This window comes from Papaver somniferum, chromosome 10 (assembly GCF_003573695.1).
Source record: "Papaver somniferum cultivar HN1 chromosome 10, ASM357369v1, whole genome shotgun sequence".
In the NCBI taxonomy this organism is placed as follows: Eukaryota; Viridiplantae; Streptophyta; class Magnoliopsida; order Ranunculales; family Papaveraceae; genus Papaver; species Papaver somniferum.
Window position 1 is genome coordinate 70,454,913 of NC_039367.1, and position 9,919 is coordinate 70,464,831.

The 9,919-nt window shown below is 36.8% G+C and overlaps 1 pseudogene; it reads left to right on the forward strand.

The window, feature by feature from the left end:
• The first annotated feature begins 1,568 nt into the window (after positions 1-1,568).
• On the forward strand, positions 1,569-6,263 carry LOC113315152 (annotated as a pseudogene).
• The last annotated feature ends 3,656 nt before the right edge of the window (positions 6,264-9,919 follow it).

Consider the following 9,919-nt stretch of genomic DNA (forward strand, 5'->3'; position numbering starts at 1 on the left):
AGCTACCACTCATTCAATTCATTCATAATAAAAGCAAGGGTTCTTACATCATAAACAAAAAGCAGAAATCGAAACCCTGATAATTCACTAAATCCTCTCCTCTGTCCACGTGATCAGATCCTAACCGTCAAAATTAATCGTTTTTAGAATCATTAATTAAACTAAACCAAAACTTATTGCTTGATTAAGGGTTCATGATAAGGCACCCAATTCCAACGAGGAGCGCTACCCATGTTCATGACATCCTCCCTCTTATTTATATCATGAGGAGTCACGATATGATCATTCACAACATGTTTGGCAACCCATAAGTGTTTTTACTTCTCGAGAAGCAAAAATCGTTCTCAACAGTCAAAAGCAAAAAAAAAAATTGCTTCACAAAAAAATAATTTTTTTTTTAAAGTCATTCCAAAAAATTATTTTAGAAACTTACTTTTGACTTCTCGATATAATTAGGTCAAAAAACACAACCGATACCAGTGTAATACAATGATAAAATCACTGGATAATGATACCAGTGACCTGAGTTCTCTCGATCATTCGAATCCATCAACACCAATTTCTTATCAACAAAAAAGATTGACAAAGGTTCAAGTCCCTTAAATTTAGTCGACACAAACACGTCCATTTGTACGGTAGATATTGCTGTGACCATTGTATAAGTTTAAAATAGATCATGCAAAAGAGATTAGTATCTTATAAGAGGTTTTCTTTCATTTGTTCCCACTAATTAACTTTTGCTGGTTGATTTCGATAAACAAATTAGTTAATTCTAATCCACAAATTACTTTCTTCAACGGATTTAACATAATTAATTAGGTTCTAAACTAGTCACTATTGCATGGCTATTTTATATGATCAAAGATAATAATGATAAGTATAAGATAGATGCATTTCATTATAAAAATTGAGTTTACTAATTAATTAGTTAAGGTATAATGAAAAATATTAGGTATAAAAAGAGGATATCTAATCAGAGGAGAATATTGTACTATATACATTAAACTAAATTCGATGGATAACTTAAACTAGCTTAGGGTCAAAACATAATTAGTTTACTAATTAAAACTCAATGGGATGATACAGTATAGTGAAAACGACTATATCATTATTGTGAAGTTTGGGACTAATTAGTGAAGTTTGGGACTAATTAAAATGATTTGTTTGGGGAGCCTGGATCCTATGATCAATTTTATTTTCTTAAACTCAATAATAGACGAATTGTGATCAAGTACATAACTACACGAGATAAATCTTTTGGCAAAAAGAAAAGAAAAACTCCCCCACCATAAAAAAAATCTGTTGACAGCAAAATCGTAAATTGTCCAGAAAATCAAGAACTAACAAAAGGATGTAGCCAACATCTTATGAAACTATATAATGACAAAGTAGCACTCTTTTGTTTTTAATCGGTAAAGAAAGAATTTGGTGCTGGCGATATTTGAATTCAGGTCACTGATATCATCACTCAATGATTTTACCATTGTACTACAATGCCACATGCCAAAATAACTACTCTTAATAACCAGGGCCTGGGGCTATTGGTGAGGCGGTTTATCTGTGCCAATTAATACCGAAAGCTTTATCCATATATCTACAACTGGCTTTTAAAATGAAAGTTGAAACAGTTCCAAACTTTTCCAAAAAGAAGTTACTTTTCGAAGACAGCTAGAGCTTAAATTTCGTACGTACCTATAAGCTAAGCTGACAGTATTTGTGTACAAGAGACGGTTTGTTATCTTGCATATGTTTCTTCCTTCTCTTCTCTTCTTCTCTAGTCTATAGAATAAGACAGACATTAAAAGAAAACCCTGGTAGCTAGCTAGATGGAGTGCAAGAGATCTGAAGCTTCACAGCTTCTTTACAATCCAACTTACTCTTCTTCTAGCAGCACCAGTTTCCAGCTTATTTTTGAAGATTCTCAGCGTCACTATCAGCTTTAATAAACTCTCTTCAATCATCTTATCTCGATCGTTTCGGTAACAACAAGGTGAGAAACTTTATCTGTGATCATATCTCCTACAGTCTTTTTTCTTCATTTGGATTGTCAGTACTTGAGAAAATGAGGATCAGAGAATAAAACTTTACGTCTTTTTAAGTGATTTACATGAAAAGCAATTTGTTCCTTAAAGTTGTTATTTTTGTTAATTAAATCAAGGGGATTTTAATAAAGTGCCACACTTCCAATTTGCAGTTTAAGAAAATGCCACCGTTTTTTCCAGAGTTTATTTAATGCCACACGTTTGACCTTTTCCATCCAAAAAAGCTGTTGTCATAGTGCATAGGTGGCATTTATCCAGCTTAGTAAAAGACATATACACCCTCAAATCTGTCACCAACTCACCAAACCCATTCCTTATTTTGGCAGTTCCCTTCTTTTCTTACACTTCTTGTAGCCTTCACTGTCAGTTCATAGCTCAATCTTCTCAGCTTACAGCTCTATCTCTGCTTAAACATCTCAACTCCATTTACTCCAGCCATCACCCTGTAATCTGGCATACTCAGCTTCACCGGGACCACGACCATCTTAACCTCCTATCTTCATTTCCAGCAATCTCTGCCTGCGAACACATCAGAACTACCACCAAACTGCAGCGGCAACAATACCAGCTGCACCATTTCATCTCATAAACATACATCTCTTCATACCATTTCCAGTGCCAATTCAATTTCATTACCAGCACATCTGTTACTCATCTCGCTTGCAATCTCGCCATGTCCAGTTCAACAGCATCATACCCATCCGTAATCCATCACCGATTCCTCCTTGTTCTTGGGTTCACTGCACCTGCAACATCCACCAGTAAAACTCTCCAGCATCAACACTGTCATGTCACCTGTCCTAGCATTCATCTAAGTCACCAAATACCCATGGAACTCTGTAGCAACACTTCAGTTCCATGGCAATTCATCACCAACCATCGCAGTCATTTTCTCTTGCTTCATCTCAAGAGCCTACAACAACTCCCTGCAGCTCCTGTGACATTAACCAAGCACAAACCACCTTGTACACAGGCTCAACTGGTAGAAACTGAGCTTGAAGAGGTGAAGAAAAAACCATTTAGGACTTTTATCGAACACCTAATGTGCGATTCTCATCTTGGTGTAACATTGAAATTTCTAGCGCTTCTAAACTCACCGAAACACCTGCAAATTCAATCCCATGACAGTTCTACCATTTTATAGCCATATATCCCCTGGAAAACCATCTTCAGTTTCATCCAACACCTATCAGAAAAAATGTCACCAAACCCATGGAACCAACATCATACATCTCCATTACCACCAACCAGTTCAGTCTCTGCAACTCCTTCTTCAACCTGCCATCACCTGCAAGCATGGCCCAAGCCATGACATCACCACCAGTATCAGCCACCAATACTGCTTCATCACGACAACCATCATAATCAAAACAATTTACAGTAAAAAACAATTAGAAACCCTAATTAACATACGAAACTGGAAAAAAAATGAAAATCAAGCTAAACCCTATTCTTAAAACAACCTGAATTCTATGAATTAAACATAATTTTGACGAACCCTAAAATTATTTCCCAAAACTTTAAGAAAGAATTTTGACAAATCCTATATGTAGGTTTCACAAAACTGATTTTGATACCATCTCATCACTGTTCTTGCTTCATCACAAAATTCTAACCAATTCTCGATTTGATTCAAACCCACAATCATCACAGCATCCATCAGATCAATATCTTGATCTCTATCGGCAAATCAAACCCAATGTTCAATTTATTCTCAATTATCCACGACTGTAGCTCAGTTCAATATCATCATTGTACCCTATCAATTCTTCTTCATCTTCCATTTCTAGAGATCGACAACAACATCAACTCCAAATGTTCATATGAATCACCAAGAACACCTCCAATTTTAAAACAAATCCTCAATTTGAACCTTCACAATCTCAACAGATCTAATTCTCAGACCCATCTTCATTTTTTACTCGATTTCATCTCTCAATTTCTCTGTTTGTTTCTCGACCTAGTTCTCGGCAATAATAGCAGCAGCTGCTGCTTTTCTCCTCTCTCAGATTCTTTGTTCTGCTTTCTCCTAATTAGCGATTCACAAGTCTTTAAGGATTGTGAAGGGTAAATAGGGAATGATAACATATTTTCTTGACTTGTTCAACACATATAGACCGGTTTAGTAGGCCCTGACGGAATATTTAACGGTTGTGGCATTTAATTAACTCTGAAAAAACGGTGGCATTTTCTTGAATCGGGATTTGCAAGTGTGTCAGTTTGTTAAAATTCCCTTAAATCAAAGTTCTTTTTCTCCAAAGAGATTTTTTGTTGGAATCCATGAGGAAATTCTTTCAACAACATTGATTGGATTCGCTTTTGTTAAAATTTTTCTGGAATTTGAGTTGCAGGTAAATTAAAATGGGACATTTTTCGTATTTATTAAATGGACTCTCAAGATCATTGTCCATCAAGAAAGGAGGCAATTGCACGAACAAATTAGGAAAAGAAGTGTCCAGAACCATGGTTAACGACGCAAAGAAAACCGAACTGATATTGCGTTCATCCGGTGTAGTAAATGGTGAAGGTTCAAAAAATCTAGCTTCTGCTTATTCCAAGAGAGGGCAGAAAGGAATAAATCAGGATACTCTCATTGTATTGGAGGTAATTAATCAGGTCTTTCTATGACTTTACTTCGATGAGTTAGCGTTTATGAAGCAATTATGCATTTTTAAGCTAAAAATGTGGTTTTCTTGTTTGTGATTCTCTTTTGTTAATAGGAATATGGGTGTCAAGAAGACATGATGTTCTGTGGAGTGTTTGATGGGCACGGTCCATGGGGGCATTTTGTTGCAAGACATGTCAGGGAATCATTGCCGTCGTTATTGCTATGTAATTGGCAAGAGGAGGCTCTTGATCAATATTGTCTTGAATCAGATTTAAAAGATCTGAACTCGGCTATACAGATTCATAATTTCGATTTATGGGAACAATCTTTCGTGAAGACTTGTGCAACCGTTGATGAGGAGCTTGCGCAGCACCGCAAGATAGACTGTTTCAACAGTGGCACAACGGCTTTGTCAATTGTTCGACAGGTAAATAACCTATTTAACATTGACTCAGTAATTTTTTGACTTGTGTTTTCTTTTGTTGTGTGATTCATTGGTTTCTGAAACTCGCTTGAAATAATGAAACCAGTTAGATCTCCATGTTCAGGAATTACTGTAGTATGTTTGGATTAGTCAAAATTCAATCAGCATTAGTCTAAAGTTTCTCACTATGTTTTGGTAGGGTGAGTTAGTCGTGATAGCAAATGTTGGAGACTCTCGTGCAGTACTGGGCACCAGTTCTGATGATGGCTCTTTGGTTCCAGTTCAGTTAACTGTGGACTTCAAGCCAAATTTACCACGTAAAAATTCTCTCTTTGCCATCAAGTCATATAATCTTTCTTCTATCATTTGAGTGTTTACCCAATAACAAACTCGATTGGAATACAGAGGAGGCGGAGCGGATAAGCCAGTGCAATGGACGAGTGTTCTGTTTAGAAGATGAACCAGGGGTTCATAGGGTCTGAAGACCAGATGTAGAAGCACCAGGATTGGCAATGTCAAGAGCTTTCGGAGACTATTGTGTTAAGGACTACGGCGTTACATCTGTACCTGAAGTCACACAAAGGAGGATAACAACTAAAGACCAGTTTCTCGTGCTTGCAACAGACGGGGTATGTACATATCCTATACCATTGGTAGTCCTAAGTTTCGAAACTTCATGAATTCATTTTTGTTTTGGTTTTTATGGCATCGAAACGTGCACACATGGTTTGAAAATATTTTTCTGCTCATTATTTAGGTATGGGATGTGATATCGAACGAAGAAGCAGTGCGAATTGTTTCTTCAACAGTGGACAGAGGAAAATCAGCCAAAAGATTAGTGGAGTGTGCAGTGAAGGCGTGGAAACGCAAGAGAAGGGGAATTGCGATAGATGACATTTCGGCTATCTGCCTCTTCTTTCACTCTCCCGCACAACCCTCTTTTTAGAAGATCAATCCCACTTATAAGTTGCCTAGACTACCAGAGTAAGCCAAGTGAGAGATTGTGAGAGGATTTCCCCTCTTTTTCTATCCTTGTAGTTTTGATAGTTAGTGCCGGTCATTGTATGTTTATGTACATATATTTGATGAAATACCTCACCATGTAATATGTTCTTAAAATTTTATTTTATTTGTTTTGTAAAATAAGGAGAACAAAATCAATTTTAGGCCTTGATTATGTATGTTCCAATTCCGATATCTTATCTCTTGTTTTATGAACGTCTTCATGGTAGTTTCAGATCACCGATATCGTTGTAATACAGTGGTAAAGTCACTGGGTGATGATGAGTTCGAAGCTCGCGGACACCAAATTAAAAAATCAAAAAAGGGTAGTTTCAGATCAGTGAATGTATCCTCGAAGTCATTGATAAGACTGTTTTGGTCTTCGGATCTATTCGAGGTCCAGAAGGAATAGCCCATGTTTTCAGATCAGCCCCATGCGAGTCCTATACACGTTATAGGTCCACTTTGAGCCCTCCAAATATCTTGTTTAACAAGTCCCAGACCTAGAACACCCTGAAGACCCTAAATTCACCGTATCCACATCACTTGCTTGTTTCTTCTGCAAGGTATTCAATTTTCATGGCGATGAACAACAATAATAGTAATTGGTACACAAAGAGTGCAGGATTTCCAAAGAGAATTTGGTGTAATCCACCACCACTATTATTAGGTTTTTTCATAATTGCATCTCCATTATCTGTTGCCGTATATGCGTACCAAGTCATCAAATCAAGACCACCATCAGCTTCATCATCAACACTACTGGGATCTCGTAAGAACAAATCACCAGTTTCCTTTCATCAAGATGAACCACAACAGCAACAACAGGAACAGCAGCAGCAGCAGGAACAGCAAAATCATCAGATCGATACGATTAAAGAAGAAGAACTTCGTGAAGTGAGCACTACTAGTAGTAAGAGTAATCCTCTGTTCTTCTGGTCGAAATAGTGGGGGTCGATTTGGAAAACCCTAATTTTGATGGAAATTCTTGGTTTTGGGGGTAATTTTTTTTTTTTTTTTGTGTGTATTTTTGTTTGTCAATTGATTTGTGAATGATAATGACTCAATTATTGGGGGTCTTAGTTTTGAGATTTTAGATCTAAAATTAGTCAAGAAAAATGACTGAAAGACCTAAGTCATATGGATTCCAGACTGATTGGAGAGAATCAGAGATGATCAACAGATAACAAATGCTCATGATGTTAGATGTCTGTTCAGGATTCAATTATTTTCTCCTGTTTTTTTTTTCTTTTTAATGCCATGCTTCTGTTTTACTTTAGGATGAGTCGCATATGCACAGTAAGCATACTACATTTTGTCAAGTCTGCTCTTTGAGGAACCCCTCTGATAGGCCTGCAGTGTGGGCTGGCTCGGGAGCCAAGCTTGTGTGTGACCAGAAATTCGTCATAGCTCAAAAGTGCCGTTATTTATCTTAAATCGACCACTTAGACTACTAGTGCCATTCAAGTTTGTCTTGTGATCTAAAATTTACCACATATCTCAAAATCTACTTCTAATCCAGATTTGAGTACATGATTAGTAAAGCCATAATATGGAGTTAAGGAAGATTTCCAATCTATTTTTGTTCTCATAAGCAAAGGTATAAACGAACTTACAGAACATCAGTTGGTCCGTCCCTAAAGTCGCCACACAGGGCAGGTAGGAGCCAAACCGGGGCACATACCAAGTCATTTGGGTTACATTGTTCTTAGTGAAAACTACAGCCACATCCATTTTTAAGATTTTGGACACTGTGAAACCCACCGACAAAAAGGTTCAGGGACGCATCCAATTTTGGCGAAAAAATTGCTCCCAAACCCATAGTTTATAAAATTAGGTTTCTTTAAAATTTGTTCTTCAATTTCTTTTCCTCTTCTTCTCTACCGTGAATTTCTTTATGCGCTAGAACTTTTAATTTCAGTTTCCACAATCCAAAACTATAGATTTGGAATCAGATCGAGAAACTGTTGGAATCATGCTGAGATTTAAAAAAAATCGTGAAGAACTTTTATTGCCATCGATAAAGAGATTGATGAGTATCCGAAATTTCTTGTGATATTGAAGGAGACAGGGAAGAGAACTGGTAAGAGATTTGAGCTAAGTTTTCTGATGATAAACGGAACTGAACTAGCTTGAAGAACTTTGAAATAAAGGAGATGTATCTGAGACCTGTGTTTATATTCAGTGATGTTTTAAGATCGAGAAGCAGGGACTGAAAATAAGCTTGACACCATTAAATTTCTTTGATGGAAACTAGGGATTGCTGTTAATACAAGAAGAGAACTAAGATGAGTTCTGGTAGGCGTTATTGTTGCTGCATGTGGTTGATGGTGTTGGCTAGAAGGCATACCGGAGCTTGGTTGTCATGCAGTGGAGATTCCACGATTATGGAATAATGAATATCGGTTAGAATGGTGAAGTGCTGCCATTGAAGAGGGCTGAGGTGAACTCGACCAAGAAAACAAAGAGGTGATTGATGGAAGAATCTACAACAGTGCTGGTTTCTTCCATTTTCGTGAGGGAGAATAAGCTAAGACTCAAGTATATTGGCTTGATGTCGTTGAGGACGTTGTGCTGCTGTTCATGGTTGTTTCCGATCATGCCAGTGAGAATTACAGATAACGAAGATGGAAGTGATGCTCTTCTTTTTCTAAATGTTAACGAAGATGACATTTTCCTCTTTTTAGTCTTGAGTTTATTTAGCGCAGTCTCATATGACCCATGCTCTTCTTTTTCTAAATATTAACTACTCTCACCACTTCATAGAATGAGGACTCTCATGCACACATTTACTTTCTTTCCTTTCAATTGTTTATTTCCTTGAAGCACATGGTCCCACTACTAAGTCTCATGCAAATGAGGTGTTACCGTGGTGGTCTATGGTCAGTGAGCATCGATGAAGTTTTTGGAATTATTGCTGGTGTTGGTGTTAGTCATAATGATTGAATAATATGTTATGTATCTAGAAAAGTTGTTGCATAACTTGTTATGCAATCCGAAAAATGGTTGCATAACACGTTCTGCAGCTATTATTTTAGGTGCATGACAAGTTATGCGGCCTTTTTTTTTGCATAACTTGTTATGCAGTCTAGAGAACGGTTGCATAACACGTTATGCAACTATTTTTTTCTTAGTATTGAAACCAACAAAGAATAAGGCTGCATAACTTGTCATGCACCTACAATAATATCTACATAACATGTTATGCAGTCGTGAAAATGGATGCATAACCTATTATGCATCCAAAAATATGACTGCATAATGCATTATGCATCGAGAAATTTGTTGCACAATCTTTTATGCATCGAGAAAATAGATGCATAACCTGATATGCATCCGTAAATATGGATGCATACTGCATTATGCATCAATTTTTTATGTACGCACTAAAATCAACCAAAACAATGGTTACATAACTTGTTATAGATGCATAAATTTGTTATCCAAATGCATAATTTGTTATGCAGTGGAGAAAATAGTTGCATAATTCGTTATGCATCTGCAGAATGTGTTATGCATCTTTTTTGGTGGCTGCATAATGGTTATGTATCAAGTTTTCGAAAACTTTGCCTAAAATGATGATCACCTCCGATTTTTCGTGAAAAACAAAAATTCGATATTCTTGTTTGTACTCGTTGGGTAGCTCTCTTAAAAAGATTTCCAACGATATCAAATTTGTAAAATTCCAAGGCGCGGATTTTTAGATATGTTATATCCAAGTTGCGTTACCAATTATACCCCTGATGCATAACCTGTCATGCGGAAGCATAATCCGTCATGCATACATTTTTAATAATTTCATATAATTATGGGTGTCACAGAAATAATTATGGGTGTCACGGT